This window comes from Diabrotica virgifera, chromosome 4 (assembly GCF_917563875.1).
Source record: "Diabrotica virgifera virgifera chromosome 4, PGI_DIABVI_V3a".
Lineage (NCBI taxonomy): Eukaryota > Metazoa > Arthropoda > Insecta > Coleoptera > Chrysomelidae > Diabrotica > Diabrotica virgifera.
Window position 1 is genome coordinate 141,019,869 of NC_065446.1, and position 16,846 is coordinate 141,036,714.

Consider the following 16,846-nt stretch of genomic DNA (forward strand, 5'->3'; position numbering starts at 1 on the left):
CCCTGAGGGTGGATACCGCCCTTTCTCGGGGGTGAAAATTATTTTATAAAAAATAAATGCACAAATCAATAAAAGAACAAATTAAAAGCAAAATTTATTATATAAAGTTAATAAAATAAGTCAATACTTTTTAAGTTATTAAAGATCAAAGATTTTAATTATTTGTGAAAAAAATGCATGTTTTGAAAAGGTTTTTTGTAAATCACTGAAAAACTGAAAGTTTTTACAAAAAAGTTAATAGTAGTTTAATTCGTATAGCTTATATTCTAAGAATAAACTCTTAAATCACGCGTCTTTCGATTATAGAGCTACAACCCCTTCGCAAGAAAACGACCCCATATTCCCGGCTTAAGAGAGAGTTGTTCTTAAAATAATTTAAATTAATTATTTGGCGACTACATATCGTTTAATAATTTATGAGCTTGCAAAATATACGCATCTCAATTATTGAATTGCCATTTTCTTTCTATAGTGCAGTCACTGAAGGTAAAAATCAACTAGTACCTTCGATTTCGGTAAATCTCCATTCATTTTCACGAAAATTGGTGAGCGGATTTTGATACTATCAACTTTTTCTGCATCTTATTTTTCATAGGTATTTTTAAGTACTTTGACAAGTATTTAGTACCTAAGTGTTATAAAATGCATCTCTTTCCCGTTATTTAAGCTTGAACCCTTAGATTTTAACAGTCGCGGAAAAAAATATACATTTAATTACCAATAACTTACTTTAAATTAACATTAAAGGGTTTTTCAAGTAAGCAATTTATTATATTTTTTATTAGCTTCAATTATAGTGATGAAAACTTTTTTGTAAAAACTTACAGTTTTTGAGTCATTTATGAAAAATCGCTCTAAAGCATACATTTTCTTTCCAAAAATTAAAATATTTGATCTTTAATAACTCAAAAAGTATCGATTTATTTTAATCACATTATATAACAAATTTTGCTTACAATTTGTCCCTCTCTCGATTTGTGGGGTTATTTTTAATAAAGTAATTTTCACTCCCGAGAAGGGGTGACATATACCCCAGGCTAAAACCCCAAGTTGTTATTGTCAATTCGTGAAAATAAATGGAGATTTACCGAAATCGAAGGTACTAGTTGATTTTTACCTTCAGTGACTGCACGATAGAAAGAAAATGGCAATTCAATAATTGAGATGCGTATATTTTGCAAGCTCATAAATTATTAAACGATATGTAGTCGCCAAATAATTAATTCAAATTATTTTAAGAACAACTCTCTCTTAAGCCGGGAATATGAGGTCGTTTTCTTGCGAAGGGGTTGTAGCTATATAATCGAAAGACGCGTGATTTAAGAGTTTATTCTTAGAATATAAGCTATTCGAATTAAACTACTATTAACTTTTTTGTAAAAACTTAAAGTTTTTCAGTGATTTACAAAAAACCTTTTCAAAACATGCATTTTTTTCACAAATAATTAAAATCTTTGATCTTTAATAACTTAAAAAGTATTGACTTATTTTATTAACTTTATATAATAAATTTTGCTTTTAATTTGTTGTTTTATTGATTTGTGCATTTATTTTTTATAAAATAATTTTCACCCCCGAGAAGGGGCGGTATCCACCCTCAGGGTAAAGGCGCAAGGTAGTACCATGTCACCTTTGTTTCTTGACGTATCCGCTAACTACTGACCAATTTTCGTGAAAATCGATGAAGGTTCACCGAAATTGAAGGTAATCGTTGATTTTTACCTTCAGTGACTGCACTATACAAAATAAATTGCAATCGACTGATCTAAATGCGCGTAATTTGGAAGCTTATAAATTATTAAATGATATGTAGTCGCCAAATAATTAGTTTAATGCATTTTAAGTACAACTTTCTCTTAAGCCGGGAAGATAGGGTGGTTTTCTTGCGAAGGGGTTGTAGCTCAATAATCGAAATGCTCTTGATTTAATAGTTTATTCTTAGAGTATATAAGCTATATGAATTATATCCGCAATACGATATATTTTAAGTTTTCTCAGCATCTTTCTCTTAAGTTAAATCAATTAAAGGGTTGTTTGGGGGTGAAGGGGATGAGCTCAAAAATCGAAACTATATAATTTCAAGAGCTCATAAATAGCTCGTAATTCTGCCGCAAAAACCGATTCAATATTCCTATTTTTAAGTAGTGCGGGGGGCTGACTCAGCCCCCCCCCCCACTAGGGTATTAAATTCCTGCTCAGTGGAACGAGCTCAAAATTTTTAGTTTGCGGAATATGAGAGCTCATAAATAGCTCATAAATCAGGGCTATTTGTTTTTTAATTTTTGCAAGTGGGGGGGGCCAGCTCAACACGGGTGTTTGAATGATATAACTGAGCAAAACTGAGAAGAACAGGTTATGTGGTACTAGTTTTTCGATATAAGTGTACTACCAGTATTGTATACATATTTCTCATTTTTTTTTCTTTTGTTCTTACTAAAATGATTCATCAGTTCTACGTGACAGGATATCACCATTTCAAACAGACTTTGAATAATATATGTACTAACTACGTATATTCTACAAAAGATCCCTTTCAGAATATTATATAATGTGGCAATTAAGTAAAAATAGATTATATTTGCCGTCATATGAGTCTAATACCTAGCAATTTGTGGAATAAAAATGATTGTTGTCGTTACAACTGGTTGACATTCCGCAAACAAACTAATCTCACACTTGTTTTGATTATTAATTAGAACAGGTCTGTTATTATGTCTAATAGATTAGTGGTTTTTGCCTTGCTGTGAGAATATATGTGATGAGAACGTCAATAAGTACGGGAAAAATTCCTATTACAATTTACTGACTTATTAGACTCCTGTTACAATGTTTGCATATTTTTACTATCAAATATTGCATATAAATATTTAGATATGACATTATTGTTGTATATAATTAAGGTATAAGTATTCTAAGATCGAAAACATGTCCTCCAAAAGTGCCTCTTAGTAGTGATCCTAGCAAGCACAGAAAAATATAAACTGGTTACATTGGTAGTTATCTACTCTGTTTATACCGGGAGCAGTCGCGCTCACTTCTGTCACGTAAGCAGTCGCGCATAGGGAAAAAAAGGGGCATTGAAATCAAAGCGAGTACGAACGAACGAACGAATTCGTTCGTTAACTTTATTGTATTTGTACAGCGAATCGAGTACGACCGAACGAATTCGTTCGCATTCGCACATGTTCCAACAACCGAACCGATGTCAGTAAAAGGCGCATTTAAATCAAAGCGAACACGAACGAACGAACGAAGGAACGAATTCGTAGGTGTTCGATTGGTCATTCGTTCGCTACAAAGTAGGGCCATTTACATTGAAGCGAACGTTCGCATTCGTTGATGATCGGGAGTGCATATTGCCCGCAGATGTTTTTAAGATGGGCCAGTGCCAGTCACACATTGTGTTTAAGTTTATTTTCGTGTTTCTTGCTGGGTAAATTTTAATACAATAATAGCTTAGAAAAATAGCAGGTAGCAGGTATTATACGCTGTTTGAGGGAGCTTAGAAAATAACATAATAAAGAACCAGCTTTCTTAAAATTTTTCCTCGAAAAAGTTACTTGCTCTTGATATTATGACTATATTATGTTTAAATAATAAATTATAAAATTGGTGTATCAAAATAAATTTGCTTTTAATTAATTTTAGCAATTAATTTGATTTGGTTACCTCATTAGTGTTTCTGGGTTGAAATTTATCCAATAAAACATTAGGCTTTTAAAAGCAAACCACTTCGAACCCTCTTTTTGTCTTTCTCGTCTAAATGATGCCAGAAGCCAATTCATTTTTTTTAGTTCAGAGACATCACAACCCATTCCTATAGAAATGGTAAAACAAGCATCAGTTTTCTGTTTATTATTTTATATAGCTTCGATTTTGGGTTTCATAGGCATATTCCATATTGCAAAATTATGTTTTCACAACTACACAATAAACAACCTTCTCAAACTAATGTTTGTAAATAAATTAAATCAGTACTTCTAAACGAATTCGTTCGCTACCGTCTATCCCCTGTCCACATTGAACAACGATTTCCTTTGATGATTCACTCACTTACCGACATCGGTTGGAACATGTGCGAATGCGAACGAATTCGTTCGGTCGTGCTCGATTCGCTGTACAAATACAATAAAGTTAACGAACGAATTCGTTCGTTCGTTCGTGTTCGCTTTGATTTAAATGCGCCTTAAGTTAGCGAATCTTCAAAGGAAATCGTTGTTCAATGTGGACAGTGGATTGACGGTAGCGAACGAATTCGTTTAGAAGTACCTGATTTAATTTATTTACAAACATTAGTTTGTTGTGTAGTCGTGAAAACATAATTTTGCAATATGGAATGGGTCAATGAAAAGATACTTCAATTAATTGAGTTACATAGAAATGAAGAATGCCTATGAAACCCGAAATCGAAGCTATATAAAATAATAAACAGAAAAACTGATGCTTGTTTTAACATTTCTATAGGAATAGGTTGTGATGTCTCTGAACTAAAAAATGAATTAGCTTCTGGCATCATTTAGACGAGAAAGACAAAAGGAGGGTTCGAAGTGGTTTGCATTTAAAAGCCTAATTTTTTATTGGATAAATTTCAACCCGGAAAGACTAATGAGGTAAGCAAATCAAATTAATTGCTAAAATTAATTAAATGCAAATTTATTTTGATACACCAATTTTACAATTTATTATTTGAACATAATATAGCCATAATACTAAGAGCAAGCAACTTTTTCGAGGAAGAAATTTAAGAAAGCTGGTTCTTTAATAGATTGTTCTCTATGCTCCCTCAAACAGAGTATAATACCTGCTACCTGGGTGCTGATACAGATTGCGTTCATTAGTTCGAAGCACATTACAGGTACCTACCTAAATATATTGAATTCAAAATTATTTTAATAAGATAATTTTTTTTGTCATTAGAAATATGAATACAAATATGTTGTCAGTAATTTATATGCTAAAAAGTGTTACGTTTGACCTGTACTCTTGTGCGGAATGGAAGCATGGACGTTAAAGGCCAGTTCCATTAACAAATTTGAAGTGTTTGAAATTTGGTGCCTACGTCGAATGCTTAGAATATCACGGACGGACAGAGTCAGAAATGATCAAGTACTAAGAAGAGCGGGTTTACAGGATAGGGAACTTTTTAATTATGTTAAAAGTAAGAAGACTGCATACTTGGGGCACATATTACGAGGGGAACGATACACTTTTCAGCAACTGATACTCAACGGAAAGATAGAGGGTAAGAGGGGTCTGGAAAAAAGATGTCATGGCTGCGTAATCGCCACCGCCAGTGTATGATAGCCCTGGCATTAAGGCTATCTGCTCCCGGTGAGGGTGGTTATCCCTTATCCGAGGGGTGGAATAATTGATACGCTTTTACTTGTTGAGTTGTTTTATTTACACTCGCATGAGCATAAGCTGGTAGCACCGCACCCAAAGAACGTCTCGTGTAGAAAAAGAGACACTATCTTTAATGTGGAAATATTACGTCTGATCACCAAAATAGAATGACGAATGTCTCATATAATAATAAGAATTCCCTTGTTATAGTTTTGCTGTTTATATATTTAGAAATGCCTATTCAGCATCGACCATGAAAAGTGTTTATAATTGACTCTGCAATTATTAGTGAATCGTGATCTAGGATAACAATATTTATATAATCGAATGAAGGTTGTAATATTGTTATGATGACATAAATAACTGAAAGTAATTATCGTAGATAATTACAGGGTGTTTTTAAGATATATCTACTGAGTACAGATGAATTCTTGTACACCTTCCCTTTTTAGGAATTTTCCGACTACGGGGAGGGAAATTTGCAAGTCGTGCTACCAACCCATACTGTGTTGTAATCAATACAAAAAATTTATTTTATATACAAACTTCCTAAGCCTACGCAAATACATAAATAATATAAAATGTTCTTTTAACAACATTGTTTCGTAACACTTGTCACTCACTGTGTTTTCGGATTGTAAGCATATAATCTATTCTTATGTATTTCCTTGATTTTATTGTTTTCTATTCTGATTTTACAATTAACGTTATTTACTTCTGTTATCGTGAAAGGACCTACATAAAGACTATCAAACTTACCATTCTCTTCCCTTTTTACAAGAACTAGGTCTCCTATTTTAAAGTGTTGTGGTGTTGCTTTGAGCTTATTCTTTTCTTGCCGCTCTTTTTTGTGTTTTAATAAGAAGGTTCTGGCTCTCTCGTGTGCGCTTTGTAGTTTGTATCGTAACTCATTGTAGTAGGCATCTATATTGTAACATGGTAACTCTCATGTGTAAGGTCTTCCGGTAGGTTAACCTTCCTGCCATATAACAGTTCGAACGGTGTGTATCCATGATACGCGTTAGGGGTTGTATTGTAGCAGTATGTGAACATTCTGCAACACACATCCCAATTTTCTCTGTCTTCATCTATGAATGCTCTTACGTACTCGTTCAACGTTCTGTGCAGTTTTTCGCAACTTCCAATGGACTGTGGGTGGTATGCCGTTGAAAAGTTGTGTTCTATTTTTAATAGCTTTGTTAATTCCTGCATTACTTCGTTCTTATACTCTGTGCCTTGGTCTGTTCTTATTTGCTTCATGAGTCCGTATGTTGGTATGAAATGATCAAAGATTCCTCTTGCTATTGTCTCTGCTTCTTTATTGCACACTGGTATGCTGACCGCGTATTTTGTCAGTTCACACAACATTGTGATACAGTATTTATTACCTTCATTACTTCTCGTGAATGGACCTATTGTATCTATGTATACTATGTCCCATGGTTTGGAAGATGTGTCCGATATCACGAACTCTTCGACATGTGTTCTTTTCGGTTTGTTAATTTGACATTTGTGGCATTGTTTTACGTATTTTCTTACGTCTTTTTCCAAATTTTTCCATCGGAATCTTGCCTTTAGCTTCTTAATTAGTCTGTTATTCCCTACGTGTCCTCCGAACATCGGGTGATTATGGTATTCTCCTATTAATCTGTGTTTTTCTTTGTCATCTTTTATTGTTTCTGGTACTTCACATATGTATATTTCTATATTCTTCAATTTTTTATTTCCTTCTTTAATAAATTCATCAATTGTGCACATTTTAAAAATAATATCATTTACGTATATTTTTACTTTACGTACTGCATTCTCTACCGCCAGCTTATCAAGCTGTACCAACGCTTGGTTTAAATCGAAACGATTCAATCCTGTGGCTATGCTTTTGCTGCATTTTATTTTGTTTTTGGCCCTAATGCTCAGTCTTGGTGAGATTAGTTCTGCTCCAAAGGACAAAATTGGTAGTCTATGCGCCTCTAAATTATTTAGTACCTTCCTTACTGTCTGTTTGGTGGCTTCTGGCTGTAGTGCGAGTTCACTTTCAGCCTTTGTTTGTCTTGCTTCTTTCTCCTTTTCTTTTGCTTGAGCTCTTGTTATAGCTAGTATATGGGCGTTGTCTATGTATAGGTTTTTTAGTTGATGCAATGTTATTCTTGAAAGGCTGTCTGCGTAGTTACTTTTCCCTGTTATATACTCTATTTCGAAGTCATATTCTTCTAGGTCTAATCTGATCCTCGTGAGTTTTGAGGTTGGTTCTTTCATTGCAAATAGGTGTGTCAAAGGTTTATGGTCTGTTTTTACTTTGAATGTTGGTGCTCCATATAGATAACATTTAAAATAATTAATTCCCCAATGAATCGCTAGTAATTCCTTAACGATTATAGGTTTATTACATTCTCCTTTACTAAAACTTCTTGATGCATATGCTATAGGTAGGTCAATTCCGTTGTAATCTTGACTTAGGATTGCTGAACAACTCTCATTGGATGCGTCTGTTGTTAAGATAAACTGTTTGTTGAAATCAGGATATTTTAAAATTGGTGGTTTCGTCAGAGATGCTTTAAGCTTTTTGAATGCTTTTTCACACTCCTCGGTCCACGAAAATTCTACTCCTTTCCTCGATAATTTGTTGAGTGGTCTGCATATTTCCGCAAAATTTTTAATAAGACGTCTGTAATAGTTGCAAAATGCTACAAATCTCTTTGTTTCTTCCGCTGTCTTAGGTGTCGGATATTGTTCAATTGCTGCATACTTCGCTTTGTCTGGTGATACTCCCTCTTGAGAAAGATCATGTCCTAAATATGTTACTTCCCTTCTAAAGAATTGACATTTTCCTGGGTTAAGTTTCAAATTGAATTTTCGACATGTCTCGAATGTCTTTTTCAGGTTGTCTAAGTGATGTTTTTCGGATATTCCAATTACTACGATATCGTCCATGTAAAGAAATGCTTTGTCTGGTGTTAATCCTGAAAATGCTATTGACATCATTCTTGAAAAGCTATTTGGGCTTACATTTAATCCAAAAGGTAATCTGGTAAATTGAAATGCTCCATTTTCTGTGCTGAACGATGTGTATTTTCTCGATGATTTTTCTAATGGTATCTGGTGAAAGCCTGACATTAAGTCTATAACTGAAAACCATTTTGCTCTTCCTAGTTGATCTAATATCGAATATATTCTTGGTAATGGAAATTTGTCTGTAACTATCTTCTTGTTCAGTTGTCTAAAATCTATGCATAATCTCCATGCTTTTCCTCCATCTATAGCTTTTTTCGGTACCAGTACTACTGGGCTGTTGTACTCGGATGTAGATGGTTCTATGATTCCTTGGTCTCTTAGGTTTTGTACTTGTCGATTTAATTCCTCTGTTTGCGCATGAGGTGTCCTATAATTCTTGATATATACCGGAGTTTGGTCTTTAACTCTTAGTTTTTGTTCGTAGAAATTGTTACAGGTTAACATATCATGCCTTAGGGCGAATATGTCTGAGTATTCCTCGCATAACGATACTAAGTTGTCTCGTATGTATTCTGGTATGTCTAATTTCAGTGATTCTCGTAATTCTTTTTTTCTGTCCTTGCTGTCGTTGACTAGCCTATATATATTGAATAGTTTAATATCCAACGTCCTGATTGTGCTTGCGTCTACATTTACTGTTTCGTACGTTGTGTTCAAAATTTTGATGTATGGATTATTACTTGAAATAATTGCTCTTGCTATGAATATTCCTGGTTGTATTTCTTGCTGTTCCACTATCCTGTCTTTCTTTAACGTTTGAAAAATTTTTACAATTCTGTAAATTTCACATCTAGGCGGTATTATGATGGTGTCATTGTCTATATTATCCAGAATTTTCGTACTAATGTAACAATCGTTGTCCTCTTTAATGTGCATTTTAAGGTTTGCGTAATCTAGTATACATTGAAAGTTAGAAATAAAGTCTCTCCCAATGATTCCGTCTGTTGGAATTGGAAAGTTAGGTTCTACCAATTGAAAGATGTGTTCGAATCGAGTTCCTTTTACTTCGAGTGTTGTCTCAACTTCTCCCATTGTTTGCAACTCTCCTTTAGTGACTCGTTTTATTTTCGCCTTTGTGTTTGGTTTCACCTGTTCCTTCATAAAATCTTGTGAACATTTTAGTATTGAAATGTCAGCTCCTGTGTCTATGATAAAAGTGCTTGTGTTTTCAAGAATTCCTGTTTTCATTCGTACAAAGTTCGTTAGGTTTAGGTCGAAGTTGTAAATGTTATATTTTATTTCTGCCTGTGTGCTTCCAACTTCTTGTTCATTCAAAACCCCAACTGCTGGTTTTCTTGCTCTTCTTGACTGTCTTCTATTTCTAGTAACCTTACGTTCCTGTTACGTCCGCCTCTCTGGTTTCCTCTGTATGTTTGATTGTTAAAATGTCTGTATCCTCTGTTCGAATAATTTCGTTGATTGTCCGTTGCTTCTCCTTCGTTCCGTTGTCCGAAGTTATTTCTTCTTCCTCTGTCATATTTGTTATGGTATCCTCTTCTGTATTGCTGCTGTCCTCTCCTATTCTCGTAGTTTGTCCTATAATTTAAGACTCTTCCTTGTGCATTTTCTTCAGTCGTATCGATCGACAAAAATTTAGATACTACTTCCTGCGGTGATGTAAAGTTACCTGCTTCCAGTATTAGCTTAGCTTTCTGTGCATTAGCGTTTCGCTTCATTGTTGTTACTACTGCTTCCGTCGTATATTTCTTTGCTAAGTCAAGTGGCATTCCTTCCGCTATGTATGCTACTTTTAATTGTTCTGCTAACTCTTCCACTTCAGATGCGTACACTGCTGCATCTCTATGCCCTTGCCTTTTTTTGGCTAATTTGGCTATTAAATTCTTCGGATTATCACCTTTTAATTCTTTCTTTAGTGCTTCAGCTATCCGTGGAATCGTATCTTCTGTGGTTATTAGGTTCCTAGCCTTATTGGTGAGTCGCGTTTTTATTAGCGTTACAGCTGTGTCTTCATGACCTTCTGCCAATTTTCCAAGTAGTTCTAATGCGTCTAAAAATGGTTGTAATTTCCCTGCGCTTCCATCGAACTCGTTGGGCAATATCTTGCTTGCGATATTCAAAAATTCATTGATTGTCAAAGCCATGTTTAATATTGTTATATCTTGTTTTATGTCGCCTTTTTCCTCTTTTATTCCGTCGTTAATTATTTCTTCTTCTCCTTCCTCGTCGCTTTTTCCTTCTTCTATTTCCTCATCGCTTTGTTCCTCTTCAACTTCCTTGTCGATTGGTTGATGTATTGAACTTGGAACCACTGTTCTCACATTTACTGCTTGAAATGATCGTATAACTTTGTCTCTGATTTTTCCAAAATATTTGTTGCACGATTCCCTTTGTTTGTCCGAAAGTGCTTCCCAGTTTTTCCTAGTCAATTGCGTGAACTTGTTATAAGCTTTAATTAGCTGTGTCGTCACTTCTTCCTTTATGTCCTTAGATTTCGGAACTTTTTTCTTTAAGACTCTTCTGCTTTGCCTGTCTATTTCTTGTGCAATTTCCTCAACTATTTTGACAAAATCTTCCCAAGTAACTTTGTTGCTACTCATTTATACATAATTTTTTCTTTTTTCCAGCTTCTGCACTTCTTAGCGAAAATATAAATTCGATAGTCTTGCGGTGTATATAGATATGTAGTATATAGATATATAGTAAAAAAATATGGAGATAAAATAATACGTCAATATATGGTAAAAATATGTAAAAATTGCAGTGGTAATAAAAAATTCAAAAATAAATAACGTTATATTAACCCTTGTAAATAAGTAGTTAGAATAATAATTTAAATGTATTATGCATATAGCGTATATTTGTTATATATCGTATATTTATTTTGATAGGTATATTTACGATAGCAAATATTAAAATCATAAAAAATTGCAAAAATGTACTAAAAATCAGTAGTCAAATAATAAATGAATAAAAGTCAGCAAGGATAAAGTATACGTTGATAAATATGTAAAAAAAATCATATAAAATTGTATCATTGCGTCCTATAATAACTTAATATGAGGGTAAAAAAAAATCTTTGTATATTGATAAATATTGGTAATAGAATAGAATAATTAAGTAAAAATAGGTAAACTTGAAACATATATTAATGTAATTAAGGTAGCACATAATGTTTATACTTTATACTTTATATTAATCAGGAAATACCATAAAAATAGCTAATATGGACTTACCACTTTTACACGTCTTTGTTCGTATCACAAGTCCTCGCTGCACGTTCCATAGCATTGTCCATTTTCCATTGTCCCACGATGTTCCATCTCCATACTATTCCCTTTTCAGCTCCGCGTCGGCCTGATGTCTCCATCCATTTTACATACCACACTGTTGTCTAAGGTGGTCTAGGTGCCTGAACATTGACGTGTTTTCCCATTTCTCGTTCTAGACTGCTAGTTCTGAGTTCTCGCCTGGTCTTGGATCGCCATATGACAGCCCTGGCATTAAGGCTATCTGCTCCCGGTGAGGGTGGTTATCCCTTATCCGAGGGGTGGAATAATTGATACGCTTTTACTTGTTGAGTTGTTTTATTTACACTCGCATGAGCATAAGCTGGTAGCACCGCACCCAAAGAACGTCTCGTGTAGAAAAAGAGACACTATCTTTAATGTGGAAATATTACGTCTGATCACCAAAATAGAATGACGAATGTCTCATATAATAATAAGAATTCCCTTGTTATAGTTTTGCTGTTTATATATTTAGAAATGCCTATTCAGCATCGACCATGAAACGTGTTTATAATTGACTCTGCAATTATTAGTGAATCGTGATCTAGGATAACAATATTTATATAATCGAATGAAGGTTGTAATATTGTTATGATGACATAAATAACTGAAAGTAATTATCGTAGATAATTACAGGGTGTTTTTAAGATATATCTACTGAGTACAGATGAATTCTTGTACAAGTGGACAAGAATCCACGGCTGTGAAATGTTTTGCAATGCTGCTAAAAACAGTAATATTTTATAAACAAGACAATGTACGGTGGACGCCTACGCAGAAATGCACGGCATCTTAAGAAGAAGACATATGAATTTATAATTGCTAGACATTTCTGGACGTTTTATTTATCTCAAACTTTAGTTGATAATGCCAGATTTAAATAAAATATTAATAAATAAAACTTATCATCAAAATGTTCAACAAAATAATAAAAAATACCTGGATAAATAATTTTTATTTCATTTTAATTAAGTATTATAAAATCAAATTTTTTAAATTAAATAATTATAGAATAGAGACAGGAAAAAATGAAATTATTGAAGTCGTATCAAAATGTATACTTATGAATATGACATATTTTTTCCTTACAGAATTGCATTGCATTTTATAAGCTATTATTGTATTAAAATTTAACCAGCAAGAAACACGACAATAAACAATAAACAGACAAAAACACAATGTGTGACTGGCCCATCTTAAATACATCTGCGGGCAATATGCACTCCCAATCATCGACGAATGCGAACGTTCGTTTCAATGTAAATGGCCCTACTTTGTAGCAAACGAATGACCAAGCGAACACCTACGAATTCGTTCCATCGTTCGTTCGTTCGTATTCGCTTTGATTTAAATGCGCCTTTAAGGCGCAACAATACGAATTTAAATACGAATTTAAAACAAATTTAGATTTTATAATATTTTTATTTACTTGTTATGTCAAAAATATATATTTCTAACAATTTTAAAGATAAGTGGTTCGCACCAAAGCCATAAATTTCAAAAAAAAAAAATTTGAAAAAAAATTAAAAAAAAAAATCCCTCTCATTACTACAATCTTCCTAGAGGCACTTACTAGTCGAAAGTTATGTTGCAAAATTGTTCATCAAGTTATCACGGAAAAGGATAAAATGTTAGATTTTTCTAACGGCGCGACTGCTCCCGGGTTAATACGCAGAGCTGGGCCGGGTACTGATAAATTGTACTCGGGTACAGACTATCGGGTACTTTCCATATTGGCGGAACGAGTACAGAGTACATAATACATTGTTCAAGAAAAGTACTCAGAGTACAATACTCAAAGTACAATTACTCGAATTTCTCGAGTACATTCGAATGTAGAACCCGAAAAAAAGTAAGAAGGTAATAATTATATCTGAATCTTTAAACATATTTTTCTACAACCGTGTTAAAAATGCAATTTTTAGCACTCCATACGAGCGTTAAAAATGCTACTTTTAGGCACTAGTGCTTTAAAATTTTTATGGCACTGCAGTTCGTATTGACCGTATAGGCAATTTTGATGTAATGTCAAAAAAATATAAAAATGGAATGTCAGTCAAGTTCAAGTAAAAGATTTTTTAGATATTGTCCTGTAATTACGTTTGTAGAAAAAATATTGTATGATATGCGTCTTAAAAAGTACATTTTTAAGGCACTCATGTGAATTGCAGAACTCGCTTCGCTCATTCTGCAAACTTTCACATGCGTGCCTTAAACGTGTACTTTTAACACTTATATCATAAATAACTATTATGAGTAATGAGTAATGAAAACATAAAATAACGTGCAATTCCAATTGAAATAAAAAAATAAGAATTTTAAAAATTAATCATCGATTAATAATTAGTGTAACACCACTCACACTCACTAATTAATTTTATTGGCTTTTATTTTACGATAACCAATTATTCAAAGTTATCATCAGTTAGAGCATTTCTTCGAGGGCTATTAATTATTGTAGCATTATAATAGGCATTCCACAGGCGCAGAAGAAGACAAGCATGTATTATATTTTAGGAAAACTTTTTTAATTATAGGAAACTCATTTAACGAACTAACAACTTTTTTTGCCGTCTAGATAGTTATGAAGTTACAGAAGCGGATAGAATGACATGAGTCAATTGCATGTTTCAATGTTTAGAATCATTGTTTCGAAACATTATAGTGAGTTAATTCATAAACATTTCGGCAATCGCTAGTTTTTGTGTGTTGCTATAAATTTGCTCTCCCACATGCAGCGACAAGTTTAGACTCGCCAAAAGTACGCGGAAAATGTACTCGTATAATAAACGCGGGTACCGCGTATTTTAGCCCATATGATTCGGGTACGAGTACCGAGTACTTTATTGATAATGGACTCGGGTACTGGATACTGAGTACCCAAAATGTACTTAGAGTACAAAATTCGGGTACTTGTACCCGGGTATTGCCCAGCTCTGAACAGAAATAAATCACAATTTTTATATTTTAAATTAAAATTATGGTTTATTCCCATTAAATAAAACCGACAACAAGAAAATCGTTTTAGAACCTATGTAATGGTAGATTGACTAAATTCTAATGGGCATAATGCTAATAGTCTTATTACTAGAAATATGTTCATGTCAGAATACGACCTTATAGGCCTGGATCCCGCGTATCCTCGTACCAAAAAAAGTTGATTAATAGCAAGCTGAAAATTTGTTAATAGCTTAACGGTGTCTAGTCGGACAAACTTTTATGTACGGGAACACTGGAACAGGGGAAGTTTTAATTGTGGAACAGGGTAAAAATTTGGAACGTCAGACTACGAAAACGTCCCATTTTTGTCGGACAGAACTTTCAATTGATTTACAAGAGAAAGATAGAACAAAAACTTTGGATGGTGAAATGATTGTGAAAAGTAATAGTATTAAGTATCCGGTATGGTTTTAACAGGTTAATAGAGAATTATGCGAGTTCGTAAAGTCACTGTACCCAATTTATACATATGAACAAACATTCAGTATTATCGCAAAACTGGTAAAATAATCACCATTTAAAAAACGCATATATGTATTTAATGTCAAAGAGATTTACTTGCATAATGTTATATTAAATCAATGCTCATATAAATGCATAAAACATATTAATCACGGATCTGACGTAAACAATTCATTGCATGTACATTATCAACCGTAGCATAAATACAAAAGCAATTTGCTATTGCATAACTTTTTGATTTTTTATGTGAATCGTTGTTTCCTATGCTTCAGATTTTCTAGTTGATCCAAACGTGTGCAATAGTACTACTGCTTACTTTTTATTTCCTATATGGTAAAAATCTAGTCTTGAAATCAGATAATCATTGCTGATTGGTAAAGTAAACGAGGTGTAAACAACGAGTCCATCTCTTTTCTTTGTAAATGAAGACTAGCATCAAAAACATAAGATATATAAGGAATAACAAACGAAGAACGACAAGAAAACATCAAAACCCAAATACAACTAGCAGCGAAAGAAGGCACTCGAAATGAAAATGATTAGATGAATTATAAAAACACAAAACCAGATTGGTGCACAACAAAGATAGAAAACCAAATAAAAGAAAAGAAGAAAGCTTACCAAAGTGGGCCACCACACGAGATCAAGAAGACAGAAGAGAATACAGTAGGCAAACTTGTGAGACAAAAAAAGAAATAAAGAAGAGAAAAAATAAAAAAATATAACGATATAGATAACTTAATGGGAAGCTCAAAAGCAAGGGAGGCATGGAAACGTTGAGAAACTTCACACAGAATGCCCATGAAAGAAAAATCTTGTTAATACAATCTAAAAATATAGGTGGTACTAAAAATTTTAAAAAGAACTGTACGTGGTACATGACTCAAAAAGTTTGAGAACCGCTGACCTATACGATACCTATATACAATAGTGCACACAAAGAAAGGTACAGACAGCTCTTTGAAGTTACAAAATGAAAATCGTTTTTTTTTCTTATATCGAAAACTTTTAGAGATTTTTTAATGAAAATAGACATGTGGCATTCTTATTGCAGCAACATCTTAAAAAAAATTAAAGTAAAATTTGTGCACCCCATAAAAATTTTATGGGGGTTTTGTTCCTTTAAACCCCCCAAACTGTTGTGTACGCTCCAATTAAATTATTATTGTGGCACCGTTAGTTAAACACAATGTTTTTAAAACCGTTTTGCCTCTTAGTACTTTTTCGATAAGCCAGTGTTTATCGACATATTTTGAATATTTGTCGAATCCACCACATATTTGTATATGGTTAAGTACGATTATACAGACCATTATAGAGAATCTGAAAATTTATTTAATTTACATTTTTAGGTATATTTTGAAAAAGAAGCCATACCTCGATAAAAGGTGACTTGTCAAAAAAGACTAGGAGGCAAAAAAGTTTTAAAAACACTGTGTTTAACTAATGGTATCACAATAATAGTTTAATTGGACCGTATACAAACATTTGGGGGGTTTAAAGGAACAAAACCCCCATAAAATTTTTATATAAATATATTAAAAAAGAAGCTGCAACTCGATAAAAACTGACTTATCGAAAAAATATTAAGAGGCAAAAATTTTTTAAAAACGTTGTGTTTAACTAATGGTACCACAATTATGAATTAATTGGAACGTACACAAAAGTTTGGGGGGTTTAAGGGAACAAAACCCCCATAAAATTTTTATGGGGTCGACAAACTTCACTATAATTTTGTTTTAAGATGTTCCTGCTATAAGAATGATACATGTTTATTTTCA

At 33.3% G+C, this 16,846-nt stretch overlaps 1 protein-coding gene across 4 annotated transcripts in view; it reads right to left on the reverse strand.

Moving 5' to 3' along the window:
- LOC126883163 (tyrosine-protein phosphatase non-receptor type 11-like) overlaps positions 1-16,846 on the reverse strand; it is a 525,151-nt gene that overhangs the window by 62,213 nt on the left and 446,092 nt on the right. The gene's annotated exons all lie outside the window — the stretch shown is intronic.